This window comes from Halictus rubicundus, chromosome 5 (genome assembly GCF_050948215.1).
Source record: "Halictus rubicundus isolate RS-2024b chromosome 5, iyHalRubi1_principal, whole genome shotgun sequence".
In the NCBI taxonomy this organism is placed as follows: domain Eukaryota; kingdom Metazoa; phylum Arthropoda; class Insecta; order Hymenoptera; family Halictidae; genus Halictus; species Halictus rubicundus.
The window spans coordinates 14930545-14942854 of NC_135153.1; the positions used below are offsets into that span (position 1 = coordinate 14930545).

General features: G+C 43.8%; 1 protein-coding gene across 1 annotated transcript in view; it reads left to right on the forward strand.

Annotated features, from left to right (window-relative positions):
• The first annotated feature begins 4751 nt into the window (after window positions 1-4751).
• The window catches only part of LOC143354441 (uncharacterized), a 139694-nt gene continuing 132135 nt past the window's right edge, over window positions 4752-12310 (forward strand). The window contains exon 1 of the mRNA XM_076788523.1: window positions 4752-5085. The gene's annotated coding sequence lies outside the window, so the exon portion shown is untranslated. The remainder of the gene's footprint in view (window positions 5086-12310) is intronic.

Genomic DNA, 12310 nt, shown 5'->3' on the forward strand with positions numbered 1-12310 from the left:
TCAAGCGCAAAGAGTCCACTTTTTCTTGGTTTTTTGTGTAAATTTTTCAAAAATGTCTCTGCGTTTCAGCACTATTTATTTGTTCGGATACAGCAAAAATATTATTTTCCTCTCGACGCTTTTCAAAATTCAACCGACTCTAGAGAAGTTACAAAATTTTTATGCGGTCTAAAATCACCGTAGATTTGATGGTTGGAGTTTCTACTTTGCAGCAAGCTTTGAAAATGTGATGTGCGAATTTTTTTTCACCGTTTTATCGAACTTTGAATAGAAAGCCTGCCGCTGGAAGAGTGTCTTCGCTTTTCCATTTATCTTCATGGTGCAGAAATGCCTATGAGAAAAATATCTTAGGGACCTGAAAGTAGGCGCTTCACCATTTGACATGAGTCCAGAATGACTGTCGTACGATTTTTTCCCACAAAGTTATAACAGTTTGAATATCACTATGAGGGTTCTTCATACATGTTTTAAGCTGAACCTTCGTGGAACTTGGTGGTTGGAATATTCAGAATGAAAGTTCTACTTTATTTTAATAAAAATCACTGTGCAACTATTTTGAATATCATTTCAAGCCCTAAATTCCCCTAAAAAGATTTCTACAATCGTCTCAAATAAAAATACCAGTTTATAACTTCGCTGCAAAATCTTCGATACCACATTTTTTAAATTCTTTGGTTGCCAACTTCAGCAAATAGGGGCAGCAACCGACATGGACAGTGCTTGGAATATTCAGATTAGGGGTTCTTCGTAACATTTTTAATGAGACTGGTGCGACTGTTTTAAACAGTTATTTTGCGAAACGGTCTCCTAGCTGGTACACACATATAGGAAAGCGAAGGTAATGCTTGTCTGGTTCGCGGTAGTTCCTAAAAGCTTCCAACCCCCGATCGACCCCATCGCAGCATGTCTCCTCAGCGTCGGGCCTCTCCCAGGCGGAGAAGAATCGCGCGAGCGAGCGTCGTCTCTGTTTGCTGTGAGGAGAACTGTTTCATTAAGTCCACGTATTTGTTTGCAAGCGAAGTTGGAACTTGATTGGACGATGGGGGTGTACTCCGGAGACATCCTATTTCGGTTGGGAAACACAGGCACCGTGGCGCCGATTGTGAAATTCTACTCTAATTCCGTGCGAGCTCCTCCCGGCTTCCTTTTTCGACTACCAAATAGAAACGCTTTGTTGCCGGAGGGGGGGGGGGGAGGCCGGTTTGTTCGAATATTTGTCTTTTATATTTTTCTTTCCCACCCTCCGGTTCCTCCTCCCTTTCATTACATTAAATTGTATTTAGTTTGTAATTTGCTTACTTGCATACTTGCATAGAGATTTGTTGTATAGAATTTGCTTGCTTGCATAGAGAATTGTTTCCTTTTGTTTCACTTTTTGTTTCACCGAGACTGAAGCTAATCTGTACATTTATTTTCCACCCTGTCTGTCTTCTCCTATTTTCTTTGCATTCCATCGTATTTAGTTTGTAACTCATAACGGGATTGAAATTCATCCTTGCATGTCGAATTGTTTCTGTAATTATAATTTCTAATACTGTGTATATCCTGAAATAGGATTTCTTGAACAAATGCTGAAGGTAAAGAACAAATTCCCTTGTCTACAAATGATATTAATGTACTCGTGCATACATTTATTTTCCACCCTGCCCGATTTCCACCGTTGGCTTTTACATTAAATTATATCCCTTTTGTAATTTATAATGGGGTTGAAATTCATCCGTGCATATTAAATCCTTTCTTTTATTCAATTTGACTTTGCATCTCTTCAAAAAGATTTCTCCCTATAATTCACAAAGGAGTCAAACAAAAGTTTCCTTTGTCAACCAATGATTTCAATATGCTGCTACATACTTTCCTTTTTCATTCTCCCTCTTTTTCTCTCTGCCTCCCTCCCTTCTGTTTTTATTCAATTGTATTTGTTTTACAATTTATAATGGGTGCAGGAATTCATCCTTTCATGTGGAACTGGTACCGCTACCGTTCCGTTTTACATTGTACAATCACACGAAAGATTTCTTGAACAAAGGCTGAAGTTAATGGACGGTTCAGTTTTCGATCACTGATTGTACTAATATCAAAGTTGAAGCAACATTAAATTGAAACTCTGTAATTCACTGTGTTTCTGGCGTTCGCAAACCGATCCACGTACATGCATAAGTTTTTGAGAAGATTAGGTGCTTCCACGCCGCAGATATTAACTCCGATCGATCAGTTGGCTCCCGGAAAAGTGATATTTCATACCGAGATGCTCGGAAATGCAGAAGCTCCACAACAGAACTTTCAAGTTCAAAGGATCGAGTGTTAACGGCGGGCATCGATTTTTCATAGAGAGTGAAAAAAAAAACGTTTGTGGTCAAGGTGAAGCTGCAATCGACGTGAAGGCTTGACTAGACGATAATGCCACGGTCCAGTGAGCAGTGAACTATCACAGAGAGGCTCTATACTCTTTTTCTAGGCCTAGGACGGATCTAGAGGCAATAACTATATCGTGCACAGTGTCCACAAAAATCCTCCACCATTACCAGACTGCGGATTTTTGAAGAAAATTAGTAGATACAAAACTGTGAAAACATTTAAAGAATTCAAAAACACCAAAATAATTCTTATATTGCATAAAAATCCGCGGCCCAATCAAGAATAAAAATCTCTGTCCACGTGGAAATTTAAAAGGATCTAAAAATTTCAGAATTATCAGTACTGTGTGTTATTAAAAATTTGCTATAAGTCAGCTATAAGAGACACAGTGTGGTTCTCACGAGTCCCCTGTGCACATGACATCATAATGCAGCGCACAGTATGCACCATTGGGAATTAATACTCGTTTGTAATCGCAGAAGGTATTTGCGGACCTTATTCTTCGCGAGAAAGAATAGAAGCGCCTAACCAAATTATAATTACTAACTGGCCGGAGAGGGAGTTCGATAATTGCGAGGCCGAAAGGTGGAAGAGCTGTTTTGAAGAGGTCTATTAGTACGTCCCTAACCAGTTTAGCCTTTTTAGATTCCCGATTGCCGAGGGAAAAGGAACCTCGCTCTGAAGAGGCTGTCTTGAAAATGTACAGGTCTCGCGTAGGCGCGAGTAAAAATTATATAAAAGCCAGGGGTAGTGCGCACGAAAAGGAAGAGAGAGAGAGAGAGAGAGAGAGAGAGAGAGAGAGAGAGAGAGAGAGAGAGAGAGAGAAAGGAGAGACGTAGAGAGACGAAGCAGTGTCTTTCATTTGCCACTCTGTCTTCTGTTTCTCTACATTTAATTAACGTTTCTTTGGGTGACGTGCTCAGCTGGTTACGCACAGACTCAAATGAACCAATTGACTTCGGTTGGACGTCGGCAGAAGAGGGCTTTCATAGAACGCAGGGTAGCGAGTCAACTAATTCATTTCCTTCTTAATCGCATAGTCATCTCAGCTTGATACAATTTTTTTCGACGGTCAGGCAAATTTAAAAGAATTACATACAATCTTTCTCGACGATCGGTTCAATTTAATGAAAATTCTCTTTAATCTTTTCCCATTTTAGAAATTTTAGAATGATGCTTACCCAAAACCTTGATTTTCTATGCAATTATTGCTGAGGGTATAAGGGTTAATTAAACTTGAATCAATTCAGTGTTTCTCTCTGACTCAAACGATCAAACATTGTAAAGAAATCAGTACTTAATCGAAGTCAATATTAGCCACCACACCCCCAAAGTATGATCTTCACGCAACTATTGCTGAGAAACGTATGGGGGTTGGTTATAGTGAATCAACCCTACTCCGGATATTTTTTTCTTGCTCAAACGACCACACCCAATTGAATCGAACATAATGTACATACCAATACTTCATCAAAGACAGTACAAACCAAACTCAACAATCCGAAATCCTGATCTAGTATGGTAGGCTTTCTTAGGAGCGTATGAGGGTGGATTCAAGTGAAACAACCCTACTCCAGAAATTTTTTTCTTTCTCAAATGACCACACCCAATTGAATCGAGCATAATGTATATGCCAATACTTCATCAAAAACAGTACAAACTAAGCTCAACAATCCCAAATCCTGATCTGGTATGCTGGGATTTTTAGGAACGTATGAGGGCTGTTTAAAGTCAAACAACCTTACTCCAGAAATTTTTTTCTTTCTCAAATAACCACACCCAATTGAATCGAGCATAATGTACATGCAAATACTTCATCAAAAACAGTACAAACTAAGCTCAACAATCCCAAATCCTGATCTGGTATGCTACGATTTTTAGGAACGTATGAAGGCTGATTAAAGTGAAACAGCCCTACTCCAGAAATTTTGTACCAGCTCAAACGACCACACAAAATCGAATCAAACGTAATGAAGGAATCAGCCCTCCACCAAAGGCAGTCACACGTACCATCCCACAAACATTGTCAAAAAAGCTTCGAAGACAATCCAAAATTACCCCAAAACGTCTTCTGGATAGGGGATCGCGGATCTCCCTCGGTGTGAAATCGGCTCGAAAACTCGCGAGACGTGGAATCGAATGCCCATCACTACTCACCCCGGTCGTGCCTCTCTGTCCAGTCCGTTGGACCGTCGTAGTAGAGGATCCCGTTCGTTGAGCGCGTCCCCCTTTCCCCTATCCCGTTCGCCCAGGTCTCAGTCCGTTCCAGTCTTTCTCTCGCTCTCGGAGTTCTCTCCTCCCTCTCTCCCACCGTGATACCGCCCCCGCGCCTCTCGCGGCATCCCGGCTCCACCGCTCCCATCTCGTCGGAGGCTCTCGCAGTCCGCCGGCGACTCTTCAATGAGAACGACGGCTGCGTGGCTGCCGCGGCGTTTTCGCACGGGTGTCACGTTTCCGTCGACGGAAATAAATGCGAGCGAGTGCGTGCACGTCGAACCCCTTGCCCTTCTCCGTCCCTCCGTAGACCGTGGACCCTTCGTTCGGGAGTGAATCTTATCCTATCCCTTTTCGGATCTCCGCGACGTCGTCTTCGAACTTCAACAACCCCTTCTGGATCTCGAGGACCCCCTGAGGAATCAGGGATCAAGGCTGAATCGCGGCTGAGCCGAAGGTGGGGACAGGACCAGGAGTGGACAGATATCCGTTGCCTATCCCCTACAGGACCACTCGGTACGCCACGTTTGATGACAATTTCAAGTCGATCAAGGATATTTGGGGGCGGGGGGGGGGGCAGGATTGATCTGGATGTGAACTTTGTTCTGTTGGTGGTAATTAAAATCAAACCTGAACCGATGGTGGACCAAGTGTGGTCAGATAATTGGTGCCACAGGAACATCCGGCACGCTTCGATGTCCGAGTAGTCGAGACTGATCAGTCGAGGATATTTGGGGGGTGCAGAATTGATCAGCGACGGACTCGCCCATGATAGTTCTGGATATGAACCATGTTCTCTTAGTGGGAATTAAAGTCAAACCGGAAAACCAAAGGTGGACCAAGAGCGGTCAGAGAACCGGTGCCACTGGAACACACGGTACGATTTGATATTGTCGGTGGGAATTAGAATCAAGCCTGAACCGGAGGTGAACCGAGAGCGGACAGATAACCGCTGCCTACTCACTGGAACACACGGCACGGTTTGATGTATTCGAGACCGATCGGTCCGGGATATTTGGGGGGGGGGGGCAGGATTGATCAGCAACGGCTTCGCCTACGATAGTTCTGTGAACTATATTAGTGGGAATTAGTGCGCCGGTAATCAACCGAGGAAAGTTCCGGGGTGTCTCGCAGTGTCTAATCAAGATTTAGGTGCCCGGGGGTCGTTAGCGACCCGGAGGCCACCGGGCTCCGCATTTCCCGTTGACATTCGCGCGAAAGGAATTAATAAAAGCCTCTCCCCGGCATCGACTCGTGGGACATTCTCGCCCGAGGCGCCGTAAAACATTCCTGTGCGGTCTGGCACGAGGGGGATGGCTGACGGGGGTGGGATCGGAGACCTCTGAAATATTTCTCGACAGAGACACCGGCGGGGGTGGGGTAAAAGTAGGGGGGACGGCGAAGGCCACGGTAGTTGAATCTAAATTTAAAGTGCGCCAGAGTCGCGTTTCAAAAACCGTTTGAACCTCGTTTACCTAGCTGCGAGAGCAAGCCGCGGCGAGCTGGTTTAATAAAGGGGTCTGCGAACAGGGGGTTGGGAGAACCAGTGCCGAGTAGTTCGCGAGGAATCTAACTTCCGGGAGACTTTTAATCTCGTGATCCGTCGGCCCGTATCAGTCTCGAGCATGGGGATACATGTAGATATATATGTATACGCGTGTATCGCGTGTTTTCGCGCAACCCTCGCGTACCGTGTGCACGTCGGGGTGAGACTCCAGACGTGCCTTTGCCCGCTAAGGGCGCAGTACGCTCGCCTAATTAAATCATTTCCACCCAGCTTTTATCGCAGACGTCTGCACCACCCCCCGCCCCTCTGGAGCACGCCACGCGGCAAAGACGCAGAAGACTTTAATCCCTCGAAACGTTGATTAGTGCATGGCTACTCTCTCTCTCTCCCTCTCTCGCCCCCTTCGTGACGAGCTTGCTAGTTTTGAGATTGTCCCGGATGATATCGCGAAGAAACCGTGGGATGTTAATCGGATGTTAGGCTTTCGCAAGGGTTGTCTCGCCTCGTGGAATGTTGGCTGAGCCTGGTTCGTTTGTCCTCGCGGAGCAAGTGATTATCTTGAGGATGTGTTAGGGGTTGTTGCTGGGGAATCGTTTCATGTTAATCTTGGTCTGTGTTTCTGCACTTTCGGTGGTTAGGTCGAGGTCAGGTGGAACCTTGTGGAGTGTTGGTTAACGATGTTTGTTTTTCTGTGTACACCTCGGCAGAGGGGTTGTTTTGAAAATACGTTATGTGTAGACTGCGGATTATTACGCAAAACAAATATTTTCTACCTCAATTGCGAGCAACAAGAAGCAAATCAAAATTTATTTATTTTTTTTTTTATGATTTTAATAAGGCGAAAGTAGTCTACCGACGCGGTTTAAAATTCTTAGCACTTCCTCACCGTTGCAAGTACTCATTTCTATCATAGTTACGTGTTATTGTAGACAATTTAGGGGATGCTAGTGTTTTATCGGGTTGTAATGTATTGACTGTCTGGGTTCAGACTGGAGTAGATCTGTTCGCTCGAAGTGTTGTTCTTCAGACACTATTGACTTTGAGGTTTATCAATATTGTCTCTTTTCATTTGTACCCTTGTAAAATGGTTGCAACCTCAAAAATGTGTTCCCATGAAACAGTCATTCAACGTTAATATTGTCCACTATTTTTACACATTACTTAAGGATTATTTTTCTGTTTCATGAATTTGCTAAGTTTGGTCAAACAAATTCACCAAGCTTTGTTACAAAGAATAGGAATACCGCTCTAAAGTAACAAAATGTTTACTAGTGCTCTCCCTTCTGCCACGTATCATTACAAAACGATAATTCCAAGAAACGCGTACCTTGTCACCATAAAGAAACTGTACAAAGTTAGTCCTGTTTTAAAACTCGAAACAATAACAGCGTACGTTAAGTCCACTCCATTAAGAATATGACGCTCAACTCCAGAAATATTAATTAACGCTGTCTCTTCAGCTTCACGCGCCTACCAAAGTATAATAACTTCAAGAACACGTTTCTTAGGAACCTGAACAAGCTATTTCAACTTGATTTCGTTTTACACACCAAAATACTGACGATCTAAGTTCAGTATATACAAGAAGCACTCGCATGGGACTTCAATCCCTTAAAATTTTAATCTCTATGGTCTCTTTACTTTCTCACCCCTATATCTAAAATCCAGACAATCCTCGCCAAATCCATCAAAAGGAGTCCGAATAAAAAATTCTCAAAATGCTAGTTACTCCCAAAAGACTCGCCAAAAGGCCAACAGCCCCGAGAAAGCGGTGCTTGTCGCCATAAAGAGATTATTTGACGTTAATCTCCGCCTACAATACCGAGCATCCTATTCGCGAAAGCAGGCTTCCTTTTCAATCCTCGGCTACAGAGAGAGAGAGAGAGAGAGAGATCCTTAACGATTTCTTTTCACAGTTGCACGCACAAATAACCCCGAAAGAAGTTTCCCTACGCTTTGCGTCCGCCGCGTTTCGACTCGCGGCGTAAATTTCATTCGGCTTTCGTCGCGTCGAAACTCGATTAACGACGGAAACTCTCGTCTACTGTCACGGAGAGGGTCGTCGTCGGTGTTTCCTTCCGGCCAAAAATTTCTCGCTGTTCGAGGCCTCGGCAAAGGGTTCGCGGAGTACACGGTGAACATGTATCACAAGAGGGTAACTGAAAACACGGTGTTATCGGATTTACCGGCGGTGAAATCCGCGAGATATTCGCGTGGCTCTCTCTCTCTCTCTCTCTCTCGTCGAGTGGAGAGAGAAAGAGGAGAGTACGTTCGAAGAGTGAAGTGACTGAAGGGCGAAGAGAAGGAGGTTTTTCAAGTTTCTGCTTCAAAGTAAGTGGTTCGCGGCCGGTGTGCCGCGCCGTTTGATAAAGGTAAGAGTATCCGAGCATTCGGCAAACAGAAATTCGTGAAAGAAGCCATTGGGCGAGCAGGGAAAAAAAATATACACGTCCGACGCAACCCGTCCCCCGTTGAATCGAAAGGTTCATTCGGTTCAAATGGCAGAGCTCGGTCGTTAAAGTGCGTTTCCTCGCGCGGAAGCGACTGCACACGACAAATGGACCGCCGAACTTCCACCCCTGACCACCCCTGCGATTTTCCAAAAATGGATTTTTCCAAAAAATGGTTTCTTGTGAATTTCTACGAAAATTTCGAACACGAATGCTGCAGAACGATCGGGAGACAGTCTCTTTAAGGGAAACGGTGTGCAATTTTTCCAATTGCTTCGATCAGGTTGTTTTATTGTTTCTCAATTTTAGAATTGTTAAAACGAATCGTCATTGAAACCTACACCAAACGATTTCCCTAACAATTGTCTTAATAAAATAATTTGGAGGTGTAATTGCGCTAACGTTTACTTGATACTAGTCATCATAGTATTGGCATTAGGCTCGTACATCTAGTAACCATATCCTAATCTTCCAAGAGATGTAACTTCCCTTTTCTGGGAAAATCCTACTCTGGAAAGGGTTAAACAATTCTAATTTTTATGATTAGAGGGTTTTCAGGCAAAATAAAAATTGCCTGCGTCAATTGTAAGGGACAGGACCAAAAATAACAATTTTAATTTTTGAATAATTTCGACATCACAAAAATAATATTTATTTCTTAAATTCTTTTCCTGTTTCAAATTTCATCTACTCATTTCCGTCGTAAATGCATAAAAATCTGCAGTGTGCTTGTGATCATTGGTTGCAACTTTCCGCAAATTTCTTAGGCATTGCGGAACCATTATTAGCTGGCGAACGCGCACCGATGCGCTTATGAATAAATAATCACGGTTGAATTCCGTCGACGGGACCGTGACGGAATCGTTAAGAGGCCATAATTAGCCCATGTTTTCGGTGGAAGTTTTTAGGAGCGGCCACCGAGGAGCGTCGAGTCGGCCTGTCAGAGGAATGCATTAGCGTCGTGTGCACGTCTCGTGTCCGCTGGTGCATGCCGGCGCATACATTATTAAAAAACGCGAAGGGCGGATGCACTCAAAATGCAGTCCGCGCCCGGGAACGTTGTGTGCACCGGTACACCTATAGTCTGATACAGCTTCCCCGTTTCCCCGTCCGGTAAATCCTGACGTCGGTTCGAGTTTCGAACCGTGTTCCCGGTCCGATCGGCACACCGTATTGGATAGAGATTGTTGCGATACCCCCCTCCACGTTTGGAGTGCAAATAATGCGTATAAATATTTACGTTCCTGCGGGACCAGGGCCGAGCCCTCTCTCTGTCGATATTCCTTTGACACCGTCGACACACGTCGGGGAACATCGACATCGTTTCTTCAAATCACGGGTCTCTCTCTCTCTCTCTCTCTCTCTCTCTCTCTCTCTCTCTCTCTCTCTCGCGTTCGACACTTTTTCTTTTAATCTCACAGGGAGCTCGATGCATCGGCGATCGATGGGTACACGTGTGATCAAACACTGACCCTGGTGCGCTCATAATTTTTCTTGGTGGAAACACTCGCTTCCAGCCTGGGTTTTGCGATTTATGAAACGGGAGGTCGATTTTTCATGGGACGAAATTTTTAGAAAAATTGTATTTACAAGTTATTTAGAAGTTAACTCATATTTTTGTAATATAGATGAATCATCTTAAGTGAGTAAAACCTTCAGTGAGTAGCCCGTGATTACTCTACTATTTTTCACTTGTTTTTCACTCTTTTAACAGTTCGACTGCAAAACTAGAAACCTCAAAAATTCCATAAAATCAAAGTAAGTCATTTCATGAAATAAAAATTGAAAAAAAAAATTAAACGTACGTTATTGAGTGGTCCTCCAACTTTCTTGCATTTTACAGGTCCTAATCGAATTTGGTACAATGAATATGTTAACGTAAAAATTAATTTTAAAACCTGGACAAACAATTCCCTTACCCACATATGGGAGACATGGCAGTCAACGTGTTAAAATAAAAAATTATTTAGCAATATTATAGAGTTTTTGGACCACTTTCTTGCTTCTCGCGGATCACTCAGGGGGTAAAAATTGCAGAGATCCTCGAGTTTAAAAGTGATAAAGAAACATAATGGAGATTAAAAATGCATAAAAATGGTTTCAATCGCGAGCTGCCGCGACAGGTCCGGACATCCTAGGTTCGAAATTCTTCTAAAATTTCCACGATCTTGTGTATCTACACCATCTACTGACCGTTATCGTAAAATCTAGCGGTGACCGGCGGGACGGATCCGAAATTGGAGATTTTCGTATCCGGGCTGGCTCGCAATTATCCGAGAGGAGAAAATTCAACGGAAATAATTCCGACCGAGGGCAAGATAGCCCACGTACCGTAATCCAGGCGGTCTAATGCGCTTTCCGGGGCCGCGAAACTGGCAAACCGTTTTCGTTCCTTCCCGGTTTCTTCCGTTTGCGGACGCGCGTTGCAAATGAGTCGACGCGAACGAGAGAGCCGCGTCCCGCGGAGTCCCGTCATTATCCCGGCTTTTCGAATTCGCCACTCGTTAATCGGGGCTGATGCACCCCGGACACCGAGAGCGGCCGTCCGCAGAAATGATTAGCAACCGCCGTTAAGGCTCTCACGGTATTCATAAATAGGCGCGGTTTATCGTAGCGCCGTTCCCTCACTTTGTTCGGCGTCCGGTATCCACCTCGTAACGGCGCCTTAATGAAGTCATAAAACCCTGGCATACTACGGTACCAAATATCCCCCTTCCCTTCCCTTCCCTGCCCTTCCCTTTCGAACACTCTGTATCAACCGCTTTTCGTCGAAGTCCTCGCGCCACAGTTTTATAACAGCGATCGCAGTTGATCTAGCTGTAATACGTTGGCTGGCAAGCGCGGCGGAAATGAGACGTCCGAGGGCGTCGTGGCAACTTTGATGGGTTCTCGCGGATGTATCGCGGAGAGTCACGTCGAACGATCGTCGAGGAGTGATTAGGGTCTTCTGGATTTAGGGGGAAAGGCTCCTCGACATGGGAGAGCTTATATAATCACTAGACTGCGGATCTTTATACAAGATAATATATGCAAGCCACAAGAAATAAAAATTTCTTCTTTTAATTATCTGGAGTATCACTAGGTTTACAGGACCTGCCGAAATGACGGAATCTAGTGTTCTTAATTGCCAATTAAAAGATTGTAAAGATGCACGAATGAGAAATTATTCAACAAATTTATTCCATTGTGAATATTGCGAAAGAAATGGCTCAAAAATTTGGATAGATACATTTCTGTTATTTTTATAAAATAATGTACCTAGAATGGACATATTTAGTGCCCCGTACACCTAGTGTTATGCTGAAACTAGTACACTCCTCGAATCAATTTAACGCTTTGCACTCGAGTGGTGACTCTGAAGCACCACTAGAAACTGTTGTGGCATTATTTCAAAGAAATTACAAAAAATATCACAAAATATTTGTTACATTACAAAATTTGTATTTAATAGATTACTAAACATTGAGATATTTTATGTGGAAATCGCATCAGTTTCGTATGAATAAAATGAAAATATTCTAAGACGGAAGAAAAATTTAGTTTTAAAATGAAAATAGCGCCGAGTGCAAAGGGTTAATATGCCCACTGCTTTAAATTGCACGTACCCATTTTTGTCCTAAATGCAACATCCGCAGCGAAAAGCTTGACGGGAGGAGGGATTCGAAAGTCTTACCGATCATTAAAATACGAATTGCGTCTCGATCGAGTTTTGCCCGGGGATTCGGTGTGTTCGCGCGCACGCAAACTTCAATTAGCGGTCGCTGGCAATTAACAATGTACACGG